The sequence below is a fragment of the Notamacropus eugenii genome, chromosome 2 (genome assembly GCF_028372415.1).
Source record: "Notamacropus eugenii isolate mMacEug1 chromosome 2, mMacEug1.pri_v2, whole genome shotgun sequence".
Taxonomy (NCBI): Eukaryota; Metazoa; Chordata; class Mammalia; order Diprotodontia; family Macropodidae; genus Notamacropus; species Notamacropus eugenii.
The window spans coordinates 389047483-389072980 of NC_092873.1; positions in this window are offsets into that span (position 1 = coordinate 389047483).

Sequence of the window (25498 nt, forward strand, 5' to 3'; positions counted from 1 at the left end):
AGAGTCTGTTACAGATTCCCCAAGGGGATTTAAGTCCTGAAGCAAATTAATGAAGATACTCAGGGTTTTTGTTAATCTTGCTTGAAGGAAGGTTGGTTTAATACTTTTGTCAGTTCTGGTTTGAAGCTGAAAATACCAGGATAGTAATGGTAACCACCGGCAGTTCTAGGGTGGCTTTCCTGAGAGATTTCTACTAAACTGTGGACTAGCTTTTTCATTCAGCATTCTGTTGCTGGAAGAAACCCTCCAACTGCTTCTTACCCTGGCTTTTGTCATTGTTCAGTTGTTTTCAGTCATGTCTGACTTTTCGTGACCCCATTTGGGGTTTTCTTGGCAAAAATACTGGAGTGTTCCACCATTTCTTTCTCTAGATCATTTTATAGATGAGGAAACTGAGGCAAACCAAGTTATGTGACTTGCCCAGGGTCATATAGTTAGTAAGGGTCTGAGGCCAGATTTGAACTAAGGAAGATGAATTTTCCTGACTCCACGCCCAGCATACTATCCACTGTGCCACCTAGCTGCCCTGTCTAGTTTATTGCTTATTCAGGCTTAGGCTCACCAAATGTGGAGGGAAACTCTGCCATACTGGCCATCTTGCCTCCTTTGTCATCTCTTCTCTCTGACACTTTGATTTTGTACTTTTAGGTTCCATTTCTGATGCTTGAAAGGTATGCTACATCCTCTCTTGTGATTACAGTCAGTAGCAGAATTTGGTCACTCTCTACTTTTTTCTCAATGCCAGTTATGGAGAAAAGGTGTATGGAGTGAGGGAAGTATAAAACCAGTCACTTAAAGTTCATTTTTTTTAGTTTTGTGGGGCTTTGAGTTCTTCAGCTTGGTAACCTTTATGAAAGAGATGTTGAAGGACAGTGTGACAATCCCAGAATTTCCATTCTGGCTCTATCAGACATTAGTGCTTTTATACTGATTGATGTTGCTGTTGAGTTATTTCAGTCATGTCCAACTCTTTGTGACCCAAATGTGGTTGGTTTTTTTTTTTTCCAAAGATACTGGAGTGGTTTGTCATTTCCTTCTCTAGCTCATTTTACAGATAAGGAAACTGAGGCAAACAGAGATAAGTGACTTGCCCAGGGTCACACAGCTAGTAAGTATCTGAGGCCAGATTTGAATTCAGGTCATCCTGACTCCAGGTCTGGTACTATATCCACTGTACCACCTACCTGCCCTTGAACTCATGTCAAGGACCTCCAAATGTTTCTCTTATCTCTTTTGCAGAATTACTTAATTTCTTGACTCAAAGGCTGGCTCTTCCTGTAAACAGATTCTTTCAGCATCACAGTTCAGTACACTAAAAATGGCCAGCAAAGAAGTTAAATATGTTTTATTGTTGTTTTTTTAAAGCACCAAAATCTAATGCAAAGGGAAAAAATTCTTTGAGATTTATTTGTTTGTTTATGGCATAAAGCATCATTTCTACCCCATCTAGAACCATCTCATTGGCTCACAGAAGCAAAAAAAAGGTTTTGTTTTGCTTGCTTAGGTATTGAGGCATTTTTTTCTTCCTTATTACATAGAATAAAAGACAAATCTACAAATCAATTGATTTCTTAACTGGATTTAGAAACCCTGTTACCTTGTTAGGTAAATATCTTGCTGAAGCTGACTGTCAGAGTATTAAATTATTGTGTTTCTCTCCTCTTGGAAGGCATACCAGGCATAATCCTTAACAAAAGGTTCCTATTGTTTCAGCAAGCTTTAGTCATGTTCTCCTTTCCTCTGTCTTTTCTAGGAGATATCATCTAACAAATACCAACTTTTGGTTGATGCCAGTGTTGGTGGGTTGGAGGAGGTAAACATGAACTCATTCAACCCTCAAATATTAGAATTGGGTGGGGAGGAATTAGAATCTTTTTTCATTTAATTTTTTAAAATTTTCCCAATTACATATAAATGAAAATTCTAAACTTTTAAAAAAAGTTTTGGGTTTCAAATTCTTTCCCTCCCTCCCTTCACTCTTCTGTCCTTGAAAAGAAAAGCAATTTGATATACATTAGACATGTGCAGTCATGCAAAATAATCCCATATCAGCCATGTGGCAAAAGAAAATGCAGACAAAAAGCAAGAAGAATGAAGAAAGTAAAAATAGTATTATTTAATCTGTATTTAAGCTGCATTAGTTCTTTCTCTGGAGGTGAATAGTATTTTTCATTATAAGTCCTTCAGAATTGTCTTGGGTCATTGTATTGATAATAGCTAAGTCATTCACAGTTGATCATCAAACAATATTATTGATCCTGTATACAACATTCTCCTGGTTCTGCTTATTTTACTTGGTGTCAGTTCATGTAAGTCTTCCCAGGTTTTTCTGAAAGCATTCTGCTCATCACTTCTTATAGTACAATAGCATCCATTCAAAATTATATACCACAACTTGCTCAGCTATTCCCCAATTGATGGGCATCCCCTCCATTTCCAATTCTTTGTCACCACAAAAAAGGCTGCTATAAATATTTTTTGTACATGTAGGTCCTCTTCCTTTTTCTTTGATCTCTTTGGGATACAGACCTAGTAGTGAAATTGCTGGGTCAAAAGGTATGCACAGTTTTGAACAGTTTAGGCATAGGAACCAGAATCTTGAAGACAATAGTTTTAATACAGAGAGGAAGGCAGCATTGTAGAAGATACTTCATCCTTTGTATATGGACATTATATATGCCAAAATATAAAGAAATATATAAAATATGAAAAGATAAAGAAAAGGGTTAGTCGTGTGAGAAAAACAGCTTGAAAGTTCTGAGGAACTGAAAGTTACCCGTCATAAAAAGGTACCCCTCATAAAAAGAGGACCTGTTTGAAAACAGCTTAAAGTCACAAGAACCTATTGAAAGTAGGGATGGCTGTAATAATAATAGCTCCATATACATAGTACTATAGTGGTTTTGAAATGCTTTACATGTGTTATCTCATTTGATTCTCAAACAACCTCATGAGATGGGTGTTATTGTTCTTTCCATTTTGTGGAAATAGAAACTAAGGCTGAGAAAGGTTGTCACTTCCCCCAAGTCACACAGTTGGTAAAGCATTAGAGGCAGGATTTGCAGCACAGACTCCAAGTCTAGTGCTCTGTCCACTGCATCACTTAGCTTCAAGATGTTAATGTCCATCAGTTCATTTATACATGACTTTTTTTTTTAGAATTTTTAAGGATATAGATGAAAAACTATAAATCGCAGCATTTGGGAATGCTGTGGAAATTGCATATTGTTTGTATTATGTTTGTATTTGTATTGTATGTATTATGTTTGGGTTTTTCAACCTGAGTTCAATCTGATAGAGGTCCTGATGTGAGGCATTAAAAGCCAGAGAAGTAGACAATGAGACCACCCCCTGCTACCTGGAAAAACAGAACAAGGGAGAATCAGAAGAGTAGCTACTTCCTTCTGATCCAGCTGAGAGTGGACTGATGTCCTACAGGATCTGCAGCTGTTGGGAGCTTATTGGAAGAAATCTCTGTAGCTTCTGGAAACTGATAGAAGAAAAGCATGATTCTCTTGTTGTATAGCGTTGGCTTGGATTGTTGCTCTTTAGTCATCTAGAACTTGAGCTTAAACTGAAGACAGAAACATCTCACAGTTGTTCTGGGAGTTGATTGGAGTAGAAGCAGGGTGCTTTTGCTTGTGTAAGAGTTGTTTGGGTTTATTACCCATTAACCCATCTAGAACTTGAGAAAGGAGGAAATTCTTCAGGAATCTAACTATATGGTCCTCTACTGAGTGAAGTAAAGGCTTCACAGAGCCCCAGAGATTCAGTCTTAAGAGTCTTGCATTTCTATGGTTTCAGGAAAGTATGTGTCACTGACCTAGCTTAAAATTGCACACAGCCAAAGGAGGAGATCATGCCCCAGCCTTAGAACTGCTATTTAACTGAAAGGTTTTATTTAAATACTTTGTTTAAATGGCTCAACACTGCTTCAGTGGCCTAAGAATAGCAGAGAAACAGCTTTGTGCAGAAGGATAACAGAAAGTCTTAAAGGAGATGATATGGACTACATTTTGCCCCCTAAAATATGTTATTGACATCCAGGTTTGATCAATGGAATAGATTAGGTACATAATACACAATAGTAAATGATCATTGATGAACCCAAAGATCCAAGCTTTGGAGACAAGAACTCACTATTTGATAAAAATCACTGGGAAAACTGGAAAGCAATTTGACAGAAACTAGGTTTAGACCAACACCTCACACTGTATATCAAGATAAGATCAAAATGGATACATAAAAATTTAGACATAATGGATGATGACATAAGCAAATTAGGAGAACATGGAAAAAATGTACCTGTCAGATCTATGGATAAGGGAAGAATTTATGATCAAATAAGAGATAAATAGCATTATGGGATATAAAATGAATAATTTTGATTATATTAAATTTAAAAAGTATCGCAAATAAAACCAATGCAACCAAGATTAGTAGGAAACTGGGGGAAATTTTACAGCAAATTTCTATAATAAAGAAATTTCTCAAATTTATAGAAAACTGAGTCAAATTTATGAATCATTCCCCAACTGATATCTTGGTATATATGTTCAAAGGACATGAACAGGCAGTTTGTAGATGAAATCAAAACTTTCTATATTCATATAAAATGCTCTAAATCACTATTGATTAAAGAAATGAAAATTAAAACAACTCTGAGGTACCACTTCATACCTACCAGATTGGGTAATATAACAAAAAAGGAAAATGACAAATGTTGGTGGGGATGTAGAAAAATTGGCACTGTTGCTGGAGTTGTAAATCCTTGGATTTAGTAATAACTCCAGCAACAGTGCTCTGTATCCCAAAGAGATCAAAGGAAAAGAAAAGGACCTATATGTGCAAATATGTTTATAGCATATATTTTTGTGATGGCAAAAAATTGTGAATTGAGGAGATGCCCATCAATTGGGGAATTGGCTGGATGAGTTGTGATATATGATTGTAATGGAACATTATTGTGTAATAAGAAACGATGAGCAGAATGATTTCAGAAAACCCCAGAAAGACTTACATGGACTGATGCAAAGTGAAATGATTAGAACTGGGAGAACATTGTACACAGTAACAACAATATTGTATGATGATCAGCTATGAATTACTTAGATATTCTGATCAGTACAGTGATCTAAGACAGTTCTGAAGGATTTATAATGAAAAATGCTATCCACCCCCAGGTGGAGTCTGAATGCAGATCAAGGCATACATTTTAACTTTATTTTTCTTGGGGTTTTTTTGGGGGGGGGTTGTCTGTTTTCTTTTGAAACGTGACTAATATGGAAATATGTTTTGAGTGACTTTGCACTTTGTTTTTGTTATTGTTGAGTCATTTCAGCCATGTCTAACTCTTTGTGACCCCATTTGAGTATAATCTATATCAAATTGTTTTGCCTTTTCTAGGAAAGGAGAGGAGAAAGAAAGAAGGAGAGAATTTGGAACTCAAAATTAAAAATAAAACAAATGTGAAAATTTTTTTATTTATAACTAAGAAATATTTAATGAGATAAGTAAAATATATTGGAGGGAAAAAAGAGACTTTGGGAGCCATCTAGTCCAACCCTCTCCCTTTACAGATGAGGAATCAAAGGCATTCTTAAGTGACTTTCTCAAGGTCTCAAAAGTACTAAGTGGGATGTGACCCCAGACCTTCTGAGTCCAGAACTAGAATTCTTTCTACTGAATCCTACTACTTCCCATTGGATCATTTAGTCTAATTCTCTTATTTAACATATGAGGAAACTGAGTCATCAGGTATGATCTTTTGTCCAAATTCATATATAGCCTGTGAAATGTAAGAGTTCTTACTAGAACTCAACTTTTCTGAATCCCAGTTCATCTCACACACCATACCACACTGTCTCCAATCTTCCCATACTATTTCACACAACAGGTATGTGAATAGATGAAGGAGTGTGCTGGAGACAGAGAGCTAATCCTGAAGTCTTTAGGGAAAGTACTTACATCTCAGAAATCAGCGAGTGATAGATATCAGGGCTTGATTTGTTGTTTTGTTATCTACGCTTAAGTAATGTAGAAAATGTGAATGCTTATTAAATGCACATTTATGCATATATGTATGTGTGTGTGTATATATATATGTATATATATATAATTTTTTTCCCCCAGAAGACATAGTTGTTAAATATTTATCTACACATCACTGTGGTAGATGGGAGTGCCACAAGTGTATTTCTTGCTCACTCAGGACTGTACTTAGAGGCTCTGAGTTGTAGGTCTTAACTTGTTTAGTGCACCGAGGCTAAACTCTGTCTCCCATTACATAGCAACCTTGTCAGCTATAATGCAACCACTTGAATCAAAGCTTGCACAGGAGAGAGGTCATTTTAAACCATGCAGAAGTCTTGTAAAATCTCAGGAGAGAGTTAAGCTTGGTGTATTCTGGAGAAAAGGCTAAAGGTAGCTTTGAAATGAGGCTGATAGCTTTGAAATGAATTACCCAGTTTCTCTCCCTTCCTTTCCTTTCCTTGCTGTTTCCATGGTTTCTCTGTTTTGAGTTTATGGTGGGGGTGGGGAGAAGAGGGGAGAGTTATGGGTAGGGTTTAGTTTGGGGGAAGGCTCATCTATCCATCTGTGGTTTTGCAGGCATTTTCAACAATGCCTTATTGTGGCTGAGAGGAACACTTGGCAAAGTAAGAGATGCAGTTGGCATAGATTACAGTGGCCCCATCCTTTGCCAGCTGAAGGCTGGCACCTCAAGTGACCCTTGCCTTCTGCTTTTATGCTTCAACCGTACCTACCTGCACCAGCTCCTAGCTTTGTGATCTAGCCTGAGACAACTCCAAGCCATCCATTGAGTTGACCCCAATCTAATGACTACCTTAGTGTTCCTTCCAGTTTGTTAATCAAGGTTAATCAAGCCTCTTAAGTATCAGGAAAACCAGCTCTAAGACCCTACACTATATGTAATAACAACTGACACGTATATTATGCTTTAATATTTGATTAGCTTTCCACATGCCTGTTATCACAATTTTGTGAGACAGGTACTATAATACTTCAGGTATTTTATCTCCATTCTGGTGAGTTGTTTTAATCATGTCTGACTCTTCATGACCCCATTTGGTTTTTTTTTTTGCAGAGATACTGGAGTGGTTTTCCATTTCCTTCTTTAGCTCATTTTAAAGATGAGGAACTGAGACAGAGTTAAATGACTTACCCAGAGTCACACAGCTAGAAAGTGTCTGAGGCCAGATTTGGACTCATGTAGGTGAGTTTTCCAATGCTCTATCCACTGTGCCACCTAGTTACAGATCAGGAAACTGAGGCTCTGAGTGGATTTCTAATGAGTACATCTCTGACATAGGTACATCAGGTATTATGATATCTTGTTGGACATGAAGAAACTGAGGCTCAGATCAATGGCATTCCCATGGTCAAATATCTATTAAGCTTCAGAAACTAGATTCAGATCTTGCCAACTCCAAGTATAGCACTCTAGACCACACTGTAATCTCTAAAGATGATTCAGAGCTAAGTATGTGAGTAACACATCAACCTTAAGTTTACTCTCTCCCACCCTGTTTGAATAACATATAGGTTCTCCAGAATTTGACTAGCACCATCTCCCTTCGGGGGATTCCTGGAAAGGAATATTTTCCTAGAAAGGAATAGCTCAGAATTGTTCCATCAGTTGACACTATCTTGACACTTGAAGGTTGTGGGGATATCTATAACCACTCACATACCTCCCATCCAGTTTTCCCCATTATCACCACCCTTTCATATCTTCTCAATATCCATTAACTCAATGACTTCTCAACACCAATGCACTAATTAACACTAATTAGTTTTTGCAAAGAGAGATTTACTGAGAAGATAAAGTAAGAACAGAAATTAAAAAGCAATATTTTGAACCAGGGCATACTTTTCTTGCCCCATGCTACTCAGTTTCTGGAGAGAACAGACTCAGGACTACCAACATTCCCCCCATTATGTTCATATCTATCTAATGTTTAACTTATGGATGAGTCACTCCCTTTTTTGAAGAAGATGGTGTCAACTGCTAGGACAATTCTCTACTGGACTGGGTCAAGCAGGTTGCTTCTTGGGGAAAGCTACCTCCTGTGCTCAGCTGATATGGCTGTTGGAGAACTCGGCTAGATTCTATGACCTCTGGTGGCTCTTCTGTCCTTTTGGAAATTAAAAAGTCATTGCAGGTAGGGCTTATTTCATTCCCTGTTCCTAGCATACTGTCTTGCACATAGTAGGTGCTTAATAAATACTTGTTGATTGATTTATTGATTGATAACCTGATCCATGACATAGCAACCTTATCAGTCATAAAGCAACCACTTGAATCAAAGCTTGCACAGGAGAGAGGTCATTTTAAACCATGCACAAGTCTTGTAAGTTCCTGGGAGAGAGTTAGCTTGATGTATTCTGGAGAAAGGGATAAAGGTAGCTTTGAAAAGAGACAGAAAGAGTGGCACCATGCATTCACCGCCCAGTGAGATAAAACAGCTGCCACTGCTGCCTCTTCTGCTTACCATAGCTCTTTTTCCTCACTTGAAAATCACCTGGGGAAGACAGAAAACTTTGCTTGTTCAAGATCTTTGTGTGCACATCCCCTTCTAGCTCAGCCAATTAAAAGTCTTTTTGTCCCCTTTCAATGAGCCAACAGGAAGCAGTTAGGATGCCTGCACATGCTCTGAATTGGGGGCAGGGCCTCTCCATTGGACCTTCCTAGTCATTTTACACCTTACTCCCCAGCACACACTCTTTGATCCAGTGACCTTGGCCTTCTGGCAGTTTCACAAACAAGACACTCTGTCTCTCTGTTCCAGCATTTTCTCTGGCTGCCTGCTATTCCTGAAACACTCTCCTTCCTCTGCTCTGCTTTGCCTACTGACCTCCCTACCTTCTTTTAAGTCCCAATTAAAATCCCACCATCTATGGGAATCATTCCCCAACTACTCTTAATTCCAGTGCCTTCTCTCTTTTAATCATTTCCTATTTGTCATGTATGCACATATGTGTTTGCATGTGTTCTCTCCCATTAGATTGTGAGCTCCTTGAGGGAAGGGACTGTCTTTTTCCTCTTTTTGCAGCCCTAGCACTTAGCACAGTGTCCAGCACATAGTAAGCACTCAATAAATGTTTACTGATTGATCCCTGGAAGCACGTTCACCAGACCTGCATGGGGATTAATACCAGGCAGAACTAGTAAGGACTGGATCCTCTTTGCAATCCCCCATTCCAGGTGTTTTCATTACCTACTCTGTACCAATAACTTTATTCATCTCTTGATTTCAGGAGAACACTGTGCAGCATTGTTCTGTGGTGCTGATCATTTTGGGGAAAAAGAGGCTATGTCTGTATATGTGTATGTGGGGGTGGGACATTGGGGTAGTGAGGAAAGTCCTGAGTAAAAAGCAGACAAAATCACCTTTTCACCTGATTGCTCTGACTTTCCTCTTTCTACTTTCCCCTACCTTTTTCTCTCAAATTCACTCTAGATTTCCTTGAACCCTAGGGGAGAGAAGAGGGGATGGAGAGGGTAGAGTAGTGTTTCCTGAACCTTTCTTATTCTTCCCTCGAATACTCTAAATTGTTTTACTGCCTTGGCAGGTATTGTTAGATGCACATAGAAAATGATCCTTAAGGACATCCTTTTTCATCTTCAACTCAGTCAGAATTCTAGATGTTTTGTGGTACTTCCTGTTAGAAAAAGATCACTTCCCACAGTTTGTGAATTGATTGATGGCCTCTCTTGGTAACTCACCTAGTTTTCTCCAAAAAATTATCAAAAGGCTCATCTACTATACAAAGCACCATTCTCCATCCATACCAAAATGGTGGTTTTTCTATGTGATGAATGAAAAGTCTGAGAGATATACTTCCTGGATAATTAATAATCATTTAGTGAATTGTGACTCATGAATAATTAGTAAAAGGATAGTCATTTGACTTTCTCTAGTAAACCAAAGACCCCTCATGGAAGTCTCTTGATGGGGGTATACCCTTGGAAGAGTAGGTGTTTCTGACTGGCAGAAATCACCTCTGGTTAACAACTAATGAGTGAATGAATATTATAATGAGAGATGGACCTATTCTAATGAGGGGCTAGGGGACTGACTTTGATTTTGTCACCCTTATTCCTCTCTACTCAGACTACCCCTAGTCTTGGGCAATCTAGACAAAAAGATCCAACCTCCCTTCCCCCATTCCCCACTTCCAAGCCTGTTGGAGTAGAATGTAATGGGCTGGAATTCACCTAGATTAGATTCTCTTTGTAACGTTTTCTAGTTGGGTGAGGTAAGAATTCTACTTAGATAAAATGGTCCAGGTGAGGTAAATTTTTGGGCAAGGTTACAAATTTCCTTGAGACACTAGACTTCGAATGAAGAAAGAGAAGAAAACTCAAAACCTGGATTCCCACTTCCCCCATATTAATTGATTATTAACGTAAAAGAGAAATGATCACTTTTCTCATCTAAGGTGCTACCCAACTCCCCGGCTTCCATCTATTATCTTGGCATTCCCCCTTCACTTACTTATTTTAAGTCCAATAATTGTAACCATCGCTGAGCCCAAAGGACTGTGGTACTATGGTCCCTCCATCTCCACAAAGAGACTCTTCTTAAGCTCTGAACTGGTGCACCCAGTTTGGATAGGTTTCAATCCTGAGGAAGCTGAACACCTAAAGAAAGAGTTAGATCCCTTTTCTAGCCTTCTTTAGCTCCTCATGTCCCATCCTGGGAGAGGAATTACTTAAAGCTTAAGTTTGACTCATGTCCAGCATCTCCCCAAAAGGGGAAGGGAGTAGAAAGGTACTTAATGTTCAATTTATACCAGACATGGAACAAGTATTTATTTCCTACATGTCAAAGAAATGCTTAATACAAAGTCTTTCATGAGTAGTAATTAATAGGAAGACTTAAAACAAGTAGCAGTAATAACTATTGTTAGACTATGCCAGGACATTGAGACTTAAGATCATCAAAATATAAAGCTGGGATTGTTGAATAAACTTTTTACATTTCATCTAGGCTATTCACTGTCCTTCTTATGGTAGATGTCTTCAGGCAAGCCATGTCAGGGATTAGGTTTATACTTGGTGGCTATTTTTTCAAAGAGCTCTGGGGAACTCCTTCCAAAGTGCAACTTCCATAGTCTGAGGACCCTGGATCTCCAAACCTTTCTAGCTTACAAAGTTATTTTCTGCTTGATATTAAAGTTTAGTCACCTAGGGTCAGAAAAAAAAGTGACAACAATCAAACAAACCTCAAAACAGAAGTTTCCACTCAGTAAAATGAACTCCCTCTTCTCCAGTCCCAAGCTACTACCTGAAAGCAATGGACATGCTGCTGTGGTGGAGAAGGTCACCTTCTCCCATGCCTCATGGGAAGTTCCAAAGTCACATGATGCCAAGAAAGAGGAGAAAGGGGTAGTTACTCTGTTTTTCAAGATCTACTGACTCATTAGCACTTCTTGCTCAGTGCTTGGCTTCTTCTAGAAGAAGCTGTTCCCAACCCCTTAATTGCCTTCTCTTTCTTAATTGTTTTCTATTTATCTGGCATATAGCTGGTTTGTATAAATTTGCTTGCTTACTGTGCCCCTCCCCCATTAGATTGTGAGCTCCTCAAGGGCAGGGACTGTCATTTGCCTCTTTTTGTATCCCCAGCCTTTAGCACAGTGCTTGGCACATGCAGGAGCTTAATAAATGTTTATTGACTGACTATCTGATTGATGAGAGTCTGAAATAAGGTGGTGACTGTGAATGGAAGAGAAGGGGACATGTAGGAGATGTTGTAGAAGAAGAAAAGATAAGATTTGGCAATAGATTGACTGTGAGATGGTAATGAGAGTGAGAAGTAGAGGATGACACTGAGATTTCAAACTGGGATGGCTGCAGACTGGACTCCTGAACTTTTCAAAGAGAAGAGAGGGAGGGACAAGATTCCACTGGCAAAGAAGCTGCCTGATCTGGGCCTTGAAGCTACCTTCAATTGATGAGACTTTAATAGCAAGCTTGTGTCCTTTGGACATGAGCAGGCTCAGGGGCCAGTGGCCAATGTAGTAAGGAGAGGGAGGTTTAGCCACTACAGAAGAATTAGTAGCTTCTGGCAGTGTGGAGTTAGGGTCACTTGGAAGAGGAATCAGCAGGCAATCCAGACTGTTGCTGAAGCCAAGAGCCTACTCTGTTCCTGGGTTGGAGAGAGCAGCCGGGGTGAATCCCTTAGTCATCTCAAAAGACATTGATCCTGAGCAAGGCTTTCAATGTGAGTGGAATAACCCAGGGGTTGATGCCTGCTTACTCCCTATGGGATTAGCTGGAGGAGGGACTGAGCTCTGACTACAGACGAGGAAAGATTTGACTTTGAGATCCTGAACAGTGTTGTTTTGAGATCCTGAGTTTTGACTTCTCTAGAGACAAAAGAATCTGGGTTGTCTCTCTGAGAAATGGCCATTGGCTTACAGTCTATAATGAATGTTTAATGTATTGGGTTTTTGTTCCTTTTTAATTTTTATAATTAAAGAACTACATATAGTTATACCTGGCTATTGTGAGTAAACTCCATCAAAAAGCATCCAGGATGGGAAGATGGATGGTTTTCTCCCTTCCCCTCTCCCCTTCCTGTCCCCCTCCTCCCACTGGATATAAGCATTGGCAAGAGTTTGGCTAAATCTAATACCCTAAACCTTTAAACTAAGGGGATTAGTGTTACTACCTACCTAGAGTAGAGTAACACTAATTACAACCTACCTAGAGATAGAGCAAGGTGGGTCAGAGGTACCCAGCTCTCTTAGTGTCATAGTCAACCATACTTGTTGGTAATAAATATGTATATGTATTTACATATGCATGTACACACTCTCCCCTTTTAATTGAATACACATAAACAAATAGTGGAGGAACTAGCCAATGAGGGCCCCATGCCTGAAGCATGCATAGTTATTTCCTGCCTGATCTCAATCCAAGGGATCTGTGGGATGGGGGTTGGGGTGGGGTGGGTAGGGAGTTGAGTTTTAAACATGATGACTCAGAATTAGCTATGTGATGATGAAGAGCCTTCTAATTGGTATTGGAGCTAGAGAGACTGATGACTCCAGAGGATGAACTGGGATTAAGTATGCATACAAAAGGGTCAAACAGCCAATCTTTCATTCTCTTCTCAGGTGGCTTTCGAGTGAGGAGAATTGCTTTATACTCTCATGTTGGGGAGGGTAGGTGGTTACTTCTGGTCTAACCCCTAGCTGCCATATGTTTTTGAGTACATGGCACCTCTGTTTCTTTTGTGTTTATATTTCCTAATCTTAAATAAATGAATATTCAGAGGACTTAGAGACCCATCAAAACCATCAGAGATGCCATCTTCAACTGTGTGTAGTAGCAGAGTCTACTAGAATGGTTATGATTGATGACAGAAATGGAAAGACAGTACCCCAAGGATGCTGGTAGCTTCAAGAATCCCAACCCCTCGTGATGAAAAGTGCTAGCTATGAATTCTAGAAAGATACTGATTCACTGAGCTCAGCAGAGAGTTATACTCAAAGTGAACCTCATGAGGACTCCACAAAGAGAAAAAGGAACGTCTAGGGACAAGAGTAGAAAGGTACCCATAGGGAAAACCCACTTTTTATACATGTGCCTCATTACCGTTGTTATTTGTCCTTCATTTTTGAAGAGGACCATGACATCAGGAAAGTGATGCCATGACATGCAAGTGAATTGGATTTAAGTGGGAGGGTTGTGCAAAGTCACCAGCTGTACTTTCTCCTCCAGATCCATGTGGGTCCAGTGGCAAGACTGGAAATGACCCTCCATTATCATTGTGCTTTAAGTTTGAGCTCCCTCCCTCCCTCCCTCCCTCTCTGTCTCTGTCTCTCTCTCTCTGTCTCTGTTTCTCTCTCTCTCTCTCTCTGTCTCTCTCTCTTTCTCTTGCTTTCTCCGTATGAAAGGAGAGTGTGACCCAAACTTGGGAGATGTTTTTATAACTTCTGTCCTTGCTGTACCTTCTCAGTAAATATCTCTTGTATAAAAGTTAATGTCAATTGTTTAATATATATGAGGGAATATACTGAATGAGGGCCCAGGAGCTGCACTGTTAGAAGTCACAACCAATTAGGGTTACCCTTACAACCCCAAGGGGAAGAGTAGTAGTCATCCCTGTAGGGTCCAAAACTTTCAGAGAGAGTTAGGCAAGTGGCTCCAGAGTAGGTGCTATATATACACATACACGTGTATATGTATATACATATATACACATGTATATGTATATATATATACATATATTTTATTAAAAATTCTTCCCAAGTAGAAGGATTTCTTTTAATATTTTTCAGGATTTGGGAAAAGGTATAGGAGAGAATAACCAAGAATAAAGAGGGTAGGGGATGACAGCAACCTTCCCCCACTCCTCAATCCCAACTCTTGCCCTGTTCTTTTATGTAATTTAAGATGGGTTCCCTCTGTGGTGCTCAATTGGATATGTCCTCATCAGTAAGTGTCCTACATCTTTTCCTGGGCTTATTACTTCCATACTTTCCCCCATAGAAATTTACCTCTTCTGCATCTCACTCCCTTTAAAACTAAGTTCTTGTATCATAACCAGGTAAAAGCTAGCTAAAATGATCTATGAAGCCCTGCTAATGTATTGAGAGAGAGTGCAACCAATTCCCTCTTAAGACTTCTCTGTCTTCCCAGTTAACATAGATGCATTCTAATGGGAACAGTCTAAAGATATTCCTCTTCCTCATCTTTTTAATTATGAAGGGTGACTTTAATAGCTGGAATTTTTAAGGGAAGCAAAGAAGGACATGAGAAAATGGTTTTTTGGGGGGGGGGGATGGAGAAGGTGGTGGTGGTGGAGGATGGGGAGGATTTGCCTTTCATATCAAACTGTCCAGGTCATGTTTCCTATGCCTGATGTTTGGCTTAAGGACCTTTTCTTTTCCTTCCCCCATCACCATCCTCGGCATCATGTTACCCCTTCCTACTTAATTGCATCACTCATAAAACTGAACCCAGGCTTGCATGAAGTTGGAAGACCTGGAATTCTTCCTAAAACCATCAATACTTGCTGCCAATTTTATCCTGAGCACTTGGGGGTAAAGGGGGAGGAGTAAAATGGGGTTGGTTTGACATTAAAAAGGCAGAGTTAACCAGGTGAGATGTAGTAATCTCTGCAGTGTATGCTTCTGCTTTTAAATTTTTCCACAAATGGAGGTGAATCTATTCTATGAACATGACTTTCCTAACAATGAAAGACAGTCACCAGGCAAGGGGAGAATGGTGCACACCTTCTCTAGAGAAGTTAGAGAAAGTGTGGGGATTCTTTGTGTGGAATTTGTAGGTATGGATGATAGAAATTTGGGAGGCATTATGGATTCTTTCCTCCTTTCTATTCAATCTGAAGCCAAGTCCTGCAGTTTCTCGACAAATGTGGTTGACCATTAATTATGCTAGGTGTATTTTTGACATATGCATAGGACATACCTTGTTGGAGGAGAGCCTTTAAGAAAGTATTTTGCTATACTGAATCAAATTCTTTTTAAAAATAGTCAATAATCAGTTAACTCAGTGGGATCTTGATGTAGATCTCTACATCTTCCAGTAGAATTTTGTGATAGTAAAAATGTACGTTATTGTGGAATATTGCTGTTCTCCATTAATACCCTTAGCAAGGATCCACTTGATGCAAATATAAATTATTCTTCTAAACTTTTTATATAGATAGGAAAGTAGGAAAGATTTTGACAGGCAGAGATGAAGAGGGCATGTGTTTCAGGTATGGAAGACATTCTCCACAAATGCCTGGAGAAGAGAAATAACATGCTGAGTTTGGGGAACACCAGGTAGTCCATTTTGGCTAGAGGGTAAATTATGTGAAGGGAAGTTAAGTGAGATAATTCTGGAGAACAAAGCTCCTGTTTTATTCTAGAGGCTGATAATTTTTGAAGCAGGGAAATAACATGGACAGGCATGTGCCTTTATTAGATTTTTTGAAAATTATATTGTTGTTGTTCAGTAATTTTTTAGTCATGTTAGAGTCTTCATGACTCCATTTGGGATTTTCTTGGCAAATACTAGAGTGATTTGCCATTTTCTTCTCCATTTCATTTTATAGATGAGGAAACTGAGGCAAACAGGGTAGTTACTTGCCTAAGGTCACACAGCTAGTAAGAATCTGAGGTCAGATTTGAACTCAAGTCTTTCTGATTCCAGGACCTAAGTTCTATCCATTGAACCACCTATCTGCCCTGAAAGCTGTATTAAGAAGAGATTAAAGGGAGGTGGGAGAGAGGCAGGGAGACTAGGAATGAACCAATTAAAATAGTACAGTGTGAATGGAGGCAATGTGGATGTAAGAGATGCTGTGGAAATAAGACAGCAGGTTGCTTCCCAACAGGACTTGGCAACAGACTAACTGTGGAGGCTAATGGAGGGAAGAGTCAAAGACAATTCAGAAGTTTTTAGCCCCGGTGACTGGAAAGATAGTGTTGCCCTCAACAGAAGTAGAAAGTTTGGAGGAATGTCAGATTTTAGGAGGAAGTTAGTGAGTTCAATTTTGACAATATTGCATTTGTGAGGCCCAAAGTATATCCAAATGGGGAGAGAACCAGTAGGTTCTTAGAAATATAATTGGCCTAAAGCTCTGGGGAGAGACTGAGGCTAGATATAGGAACTATCTGCAAAGATTCAGTGACTGACCTCTTGGAAGCAGATGAGATTCACCAAAGGAGTGCAGAGAATGGAGAGAAAAGAAGACCTTGGACAGAGCCATGGGGGAAAAACTCCCTTTTAGGGATTGTGATGATAGAACGAAGAGGCTAAGAAAGAGTAGTCGGTTAGATAGGAGAAAACCAGGAAAAACAGTGTCATAGAACCCAGTGGAGGAGAATGACCAGGAAGAGGAGTAGGATGGGGTCATAAGTTGCAGGAAAATCAAGAAGGATGAGAACTGACAAAAAGACCTCTAATTTAGCATTTAGATCACTGGGAATGTTTGAGAGAACAGTTTCAGTAGAGTGGTAGGTTCAAAAACCAGATTGCAAGAATGTAAGACAATTGAAGCAGAAGTGTATAGACAGCAAATACAGATTTTTTTCCAGATATTTAGTTGCAAAGGGGAGGAGAGACAATGGAGGATGGCTTGAGGGGATATCAGGTGAAGTGAAGTTCCCCTCCCCAAGATGGGAGAGCTTTAAGCATGTTTTAGTAGGGAATGATCCTGTATATGGGGAAAGTTTTTGTTAGGGGACAGCACCATTCTTTCTGTCACCAAGATTGGGCAACAACTCTTTATTCTGCATCACTACTCATATCCAGTGAATTCCCAAGTTCTGTCCATGCTACCTGTAAAGCACCTCTTGTATCTGTTCTCTTCTCTCCACTCATATGGTTAACACCCTTTTCAGAACCTTCTCACCTCTTACCCCCTTATTGCCTGCAAAAGCCTCCTTATGACCTCTCTGCCTCTAGACTCTTGCTCTCCACATAGCTGCCAAATTGATAGTCTTCAAGGACAGGTTTTACCATGTCACACCTTTGCCCAAGCAACTCCAGTGATTCCCTATTTCCTATAGAAGAAAAAACAACTGTGGATTTCTTCATTTGGCATTTAAAGCCCTTCACAGTTTGGCTCCAGCCTTTGTAGATTGATTTCACTTCTTTTTGTGTATTTTACATTTTAGTCAAATTCACCTACTTTCTGCTTTTGATGCATAACACTCCATCTGCCATCAACCCTTTGCCTGAGCTGTCCCTGAGGGCTGGAAATGTGTTCCTTCTGCCACAGAATCTCTACCTTCTTTCAAATACAGCTCACTGTTTCCCTATACTTGTGAAATCACGATCTAATCCAAAACTATTTTGCATATGTTTATTTATCTGTTGTTCCCACTTCTCTCAGCAGAAATATAAGCTCCTTGAAGTCAAGAATTATTTTTTTGTCTTTGCATGCTCAATGCCTAGCAAAGCGACTGGTTTATAGTAGATGTTCAGTTAGTGCCTGTTAGGTTAAATTGAATTGAATTCCCTTGGCTTACCTTGGTTCAGACTGTCTCCATGGCTAAGTCCTTTCTGTGCAGGGATGCACAGAGGGATGAGGTCTGATTTACCTAGCTGTTCACCTGCTGATATTTGGCACCAAAGTCAGCTCATGGTTTGGGCTTATCTAACTGTTCAAGCTTTTGGGTCAGAACAGTACCTTGTTCTGAAGTCTCTTATGGAATCCTCAGCACCTGTACTCTGTTAGGATCTCAGAGCAGCTCACATTCATAGAAGCCCATGAAGGTTTACAAAGCCCCTTCTTCACATACTGGAGCAGGAAAAGAGGGATTTTTTTAGGTGAAACAGACATGTGTTCTACTTAATGAGGGGAACTAGAGAAATAAGCCCCAGACAGATAATGTGAACTCAGTTCTTGATGATATAATTATGGACCATTTAAAAAAAATCATTAAATATAAATGGAACTAAATGACCTCTGAGGTACCTTCCAACTCTGAGATTTGGTAATTCTAGGGAAATAGCTTAATAAGGAACTAGCATAATTTTAGCTGGTATGATAAAAAAAGAAACAGAATCTGTCTTTCATTAGACAGTCTTAAAGCTCTTGGTAAACTTGATTAATTTTTACAATTCCCTCCCCCTATCCCCCCCCCCCCACTTCTCTCCAGTGAAGTAGAACTATGCTGATATACCCTGCTTTGCAATAAATGTTTTCCTGGAAAAAAATTTGCCAGTGAACTTTTCTAATTTGAGTTCTAATTTTTCTTATCTTTTACAAGATTTTTTTTTTCAGGGATGTTTTATCTTTTTTCCAGACTGATCTTTGATGGATTGTGACTCTGGAAATCTAAGTTTTTCATATACTTAATGATATGAAAATACTTAAGGCGAACTAGAGGAAGTTTCTATTTAAGGGAACTAGCTATTGTGAGAGAATTCTTCAGTGAAGCATAGAATGTTTTTGTAGCATAAATAATCACCCCCTAATTTATCAGTGTGATGTTAGGATTTCTTGGCACACCTGTAATACTCAAGTTTCTACTACCTGTTTAGAATGAGAGCAATATCTGTTTGCTAGATTAGTGCATAATCATGGGATCACAGAGATATTTTCCATCTTCTTCCTTTCCCCTCCTCTTTTTCCCCTCCACTCCCTTCCCCTCCTCTCCTCTCTTCTTTTGTCCTCTTTTCTCTCCACTCCATTCTTTCCCCTCCCCTCCCTTCCCTTTTTTTTCTCCCCAGGTCATTTGGTTACTCCTGTACCTCCAGCCAGGTCCAATACTAAACAGTTCAGGCTAGAGAAGGTCAGTTCTACATTTCTGGGCAATATTTTTATGCATTCACTTACCCATAACAGTCAAAATGATCTCTTTTATGACTGGCTGAACTCTGCTTACCAGTTGCACATGACCATGCTACAAAGTCACCTCTCTTACCTGGTACAATGTAAAGATCACTAGCCTTAGAGCTGGAGGACCTGATTTCAAATCCCACTTCTGACACTTAGTGCCCATGTGATTTTGGGCAAATTCCTTAAACTCCATAAGCCTCTAATTTTAGCATTTATAAAATGAGAGTGTTGGAACAGAATATCTCTGGTGTGCTTTACAGCTGTAGAATCTATGATTCTACCTTCTTCTTCTCTAGATTAAGTGAGCTTTCCCACTATTTCCTTCATTGATGTTGAAAGTAGTAAAGGACAGTTTCCCACATTAACCAAAAACTCTGATTAATGTATTTAATGTTGAATCATGCTTCTTATCAACCTTATCAAAGGTACTTAATAGAAAGGTATTATAGGAAATTCAGGCTCGTAAGACAGAGGAAAGGGTTCTTTGTTTTACAAAAGAATTTACTTTACGAGTCCTTTTGGTAGTAAACATTTAAAATATTCAGTTGACAAATGGGACTCAATGACTGTTACAATCTATTTTTTTCATACAACTTTCCTGAAACATGTCTGTGACATTAAGATACAGCTGTAGTATTGTTTTTTTTCTGATACATGGACTGGTGTGGCCAAAAAATTCATTCCATATATCTTCTTTTTTTGTGTGATATGCCCTAGACAGATGCTTCAAATGAATAATAAAATGGGCCCAAATTGGACCACATTTGGGAAATTATACATGCTTTCAATGATTCTAAGTAGCTGCTCTCTGTTACACAAAACTGTCTTTTAACATTAGTTTCCCACAATGATGCTGTATGACTGAACGTTGAGGAGCACTTCAGTCTTGAAAGTAACAAAATTACAGATGACCCCAAAGACAATGAAAAGAGGAAGGATGAATATGAATAGGTTGCAGCACACTACCAATAAGGGTAAGGATTAGAACTGAAGAATTGAAATTTAGCAAAGACATGACCTCTGGAGTTCCTTCTAGGTCTAGGTGTGAGGTGGGCTCTTTATAGAGCATGAGCAAAAGATAATAGATGGACAACCTGAGTGGTATACGGGTAGCCATGAAATATTTAAAGGACCAATAGAAAACCTATAGAGAATAGGGTAGGATTGATATCTTGGTTAAGTTTTATGGAAAAATGTAAGCAAGAATTGGGGAGGCAGATGAGTGGCACAGTGAATAGAGCACCAGGCTTGGAATCAGGAAGACTTATCTTGTTGAGTTCAAACCTGGCCTCGGACACTTACTAGTTGTATGACCCTAGGTGAGTCATTTAAACCTATTTGTCTTTGTTTCCTCATCTGTAAAATGAAATGGCAAACCGTTCCAGTATTTTTGCACAAAATGTTTTCTTGGAGTCATGAAGAGTTGGACACGATTGAAAAATGACTGAACAACAACATGAAAAAGAATTGTATAGGTTGAGTTGTAAAGGAATCACAGTCTGTACTGGTGGAGGGATGACTTGTTGAAAGTATTGAAGAATATGTGAATCTAGTCTGTTTATGTGTGTGTGACAGAAAAATGGAGGGACAGAAACAGAGGTAGAAACAACAGATGACAAACACATACAATGAATCAGAAATACAGATATAGAAAGTTTGAATGGTAAATTGAACAGTTTTAGCATACATTTTATATATAATATATATATGAGAGAGATATATGTCTATCTATCTATCTATCTATCTATCTATCTATCTATGTATCTGTGTATGTATGTATGTATGTATGTATGTATGTATGTATGTATGTATGTATGTATGTATCTATCTATCTATCTATCTATCTATCTATCTATCTATCTATCTAATCCTAGGCAACCAGATGCCTAAGAGCACTGGATTTAAATTTACTAGCTGTGTGACTTGGGCAAGTCATTTAACCTCTTTTAGCCTCAGTTTCCTTATTTGCAAAATGGGGATAATAATAGCACCTATTTCACTGGGTTCTTGTGAGGATCAAATGAGATAACATATACAGTGCTTTGCAAGCCTTCAAGTGCTATATTAATACTAGTTATATCTATATAGGGACAGGGACTAGATTCATGAATTTATTGATATAGGTAACTCCTTGGTATATATCAGTGCAAATTAGAATAATTTTGCAGCTTATGGTTTCACAGAGTTGATTAGAACACAGAGATTAAGTTAACTTGTGCAGGGTCACACAGCCAATATATGCCAGAACCAGTATCTGAACCCTTGTCTTCCTTGCTTTAAGACTGACTCTAATCACAATGCGTTCTGCCTCTTCATAAACACATACACACATATACATTTGCATTTGCATATATGTATGCATATATATTTAACCATATTGCAAGGTGAAGGATGGTAGTGGGGGTGGGGAACCTGAGATCTCTAGGCCACATATGGCCTACTAGGTCCTTGGATGTGGCCTTTTGACTGAGTCCAATTTTCACAGAACAAATCCTTTTATTAAGGGGATTTGTTCGGTGAAATTTGGATTCAGTCAAAGGCAGCACTTGAGAACCTAGAGGGCCACGTGTGGCCTTGGGCTGCAGGTTCCCCACCCCTGGATAGTGGATAGAGAGTTGACCTCAGAACCAGGAAGATATAGGTTGATGTCCTGCCACTGACACATACTGACACTATTTTTGCACAAAATGTTTTCTTGGAGTCATGAAGAGTTGGACACGATTGAAAAATGACTGAACAACAGCATGAAAAAGGATTGCATAGGTTGAGTTGTAAAGGAATCATCCAGGTCACCCTGGATAAATGACTTAACCTCTGGACTTCAGTTTCCTCATCTGTACAATGAGGAAGTCAGACTCAAAGTTTTCCTCTAGCTCTAAATCCCTGATTCTGTAATCCTAAATTGAAGAGAAAGGAATAACTTCTAGTTGCTGAATTTTCTTTGTCATGGAGCTGCTTATATGAATGAAATGACAAGTCTCATCCCTATCCTTCCTTATGCATTCAGCCAAAAGGGCCCTTTTGTTTCCTAGTTTTGTTTCTGCTACTGACTCATCATTGGACACCAGTAACTTAGTCTTCTTGTTTATGTCTCACATTTTCCATCTGTGAAATGAGGGCAGCATTATTGCTTACTAGGTCTCTTCCAAAGATTGCATGAGATCATTGTGTTAACCTCAGCAAGCTAAGTCTAAGTGCCTTCTTACATCAGGAAGGAGGGCTTGTAATGGAATAGTAGTCCTCAAGAGCAGTGTTTATTGCAGCTGCCTTCCTGGGGAGGCCCATGAGAAAGAAGAGGAGAGAGCTCCAGCTGCTAGTTTTAAGGACTGGGATGACTGTATTTTAATCCTGGATTTTCTACTTACTTAGTGTGTGATCATTGGAAAGTTCCTTACCATAAACATTTTTGTACCTCAGTTTCCCCATTCTAAGGTGGAGAACAAAAGTAAGTACACTTGTCATGCCCCTCCTGGGTAAGTGGGGGTAGAGTGTTGTTAATTAGTGAACTTAATCTACTGCAAACATTTTGGAACTCTCAAGTGAAAAGCATTCTTCTCTATTTCAGTGCCAGGTAGGATTAATAGATTAATTTTTCCCCATGTTGAACTCTCCATTCCACACCTCCTGCTTTTATGTGACTAACATTTTCCATTTATTTTTCTTCCCTTGAAGTAGCTTTCTGGACAAAGCTTACTTTTGTTTGTTAGAGAACTATTCCCCTCTGTCATTTCCTTTACATTCTGAAGGCAACCCACTCAGAATATCTGATAAGGAGGGGAAGGGTTGGCAGTATCCCTGATTATGGAGAAGTTTGCTTAGGCTGGTGGTCCCCTAAATGAACTCTCCTCCCCATGCAGTGAATTTCCAGTCTTTTAGAAAACTTTTCCAGCCTACTTGGTGATAAAAGATGAAGAACTGTTATTACAGAGGTTGGCTTCTATTTTGGGCACTGATAGTCAGACTAACAGTATAAACACAGTGTTTATCAGGGAATTTTCTGACGCCCCAGGATTCTCTTTATCAAAGGCCTCTCTCCCAGTGTGAGACACGGGAACATCTGTGGGATCTAGAGACAAAGAAATAGTAGTTGCTGCTATTTTGATGCACTGACGTAGTCATTTATGCTCTCTGAAAGTGCTTTGTAATAATATTTTCTCAGGTTTTCCTTAGTTGCTTGTTATTTTCATTTCCAACTCAAGAATGACAAAACTGAGATAAGAAACACACAAATGGCAGTCTTTGGCTTAAAATTCTCAACCTCAGCAGAATCTGTCCTTGGGTAAGGGTAACCCACAACAATGAAGATGGCATCAGAAAACCTGAGGCTGGTCATGTCTTTGCCATTGGCTTATTATAAGACTTTGGGCAAGTTATGTCCCTTCAATGAGTCTCAGTTCCATTATCTGTAAAATGAAAGGGTTGGATTGGATGATCTCCAAGCTTCTGTTTAACCCTAACATTCAATGATCCCATGACATACTGTTTCTCTAACAATAATTTCCCATCAAAGCAACCAAAAGTGGTCTGATATATAGTCCAAGGGGCATTTCCAGAGTGTTAATGTTAATTCCTAAATTCAGTGATCCTTATTGCTTATCTGAAGAACCTGGGGTTTGAGACATATAAGGTCAGAGGTTCCGTCAGTGGGACAATGAGAATTCAGTACAAGGATTCAGATATTGTCCAGGGAATTCACATTTGGACCAGGAGGTAGCAATGGGGTAAAGGGATTTTAGTGGATTCCTGGGTATACTTCCTAAATGTAGGGAATATCAAACTTTGTCTGTCATACCCCCCTAGGCAATCTGGGCAGGGGAGGGGCACTCCATTCTTAGCCTGCCTTGAATGAATTCATATCAGTGAGAGGATAGAAGCAAGAGGTAGATCTGTCAGATACCACACCTTAACAAAATGTCATTTTTATTATTGTCAGACCTGGTCTGTCTCCAAGCTTGCTGAATGGCAGCCATTTGCATTGCTTCCCTTGATATTCTAGGGGAAAATATGGAATGAGGGCTGATCCTTCCTTTTTGCATATGCACAGACTGGGCTATTAGAGACTAGGTATCAATGGTCACCATCAGACACCTGCAGCCACACATGCACACACAGAGTGGCATGGTTGATAGATATAGACATTGAATGTTAGAGTTGGAAGGGACCTTATCTAGTCTAATTCTGGTCTAGTCCATTCCTTTTATAGAAAATGGAGAGCAAGAAATATGAAATGATCTCTTTGGTTTACCAATCTGGTTAGGATAGTATTGGTAATAGACTCCAGGCCTCCTGACTCCAAGCCCAGTCTTCTTTCAAACATACGACAGTGACATAGATGAGGACTGGGTCAAACTGACAGAGCTCCCTTCCATTGAAAATAAGAAGACTCCTTAGCATCCTGGAGCCCAATCAGATCTGTTTCATCTACAGACTTGGGGTTCCTACTCTACACAACTCAGGAAGAGTCAGTGATCAAGGGAACCAAGAGATGTCTTGGTAACTCTTGTCTCTCTGTCACACATTTGTTCTCAATAACCAAGTTTCTCATATTTCATTAAATATACTCCAATGGAAGAGAAGCCTACCACTTGGTTACTAACACTGATAGTCAGAAAATATCCTCATCCATAGGTGGTCAACATTGGTGTCCCAAGAGAGATTCTAGGGATGGAAATCCCATAACCAACTACTGACAACATTGTTTCTAAGGAGAGACTCCAAACTACGCCAACTTTTTCCTCTTTTGCGTTTAGAAAAACCATTTGACCTAATTTATGGAATTGGCTTAGTCCCAGATAAATCTGGCTGAATCTTGTAGGAAAAAAACCCCCAAACCTACATAGGCCAGTGTAGGCACTCTTTATTATTATACCCACCCACCCCCCATTGTTGTGCCTTCAGAGAAGATAACATAGTCATGCTATGAGGTTTGAGTGTAAGCCCTATAGAACCCTACCCTGCTCTCTGTGGATTCTTTCTGTAATAAATCTTGATTTTGTGTTTATTTTGAAGGAAATTAACCTATTCATGCTTTCCTGTCAATGATATACCACTGGTTTTGATGTCCACTTACCATTTTTTCTTCTAGATAAAAAGTGCTGACACACTAACTTTTGACTATGGCTTTCCCTGAGCAGCTGGAACCATTATCTTGCTTGTTCCCGTAA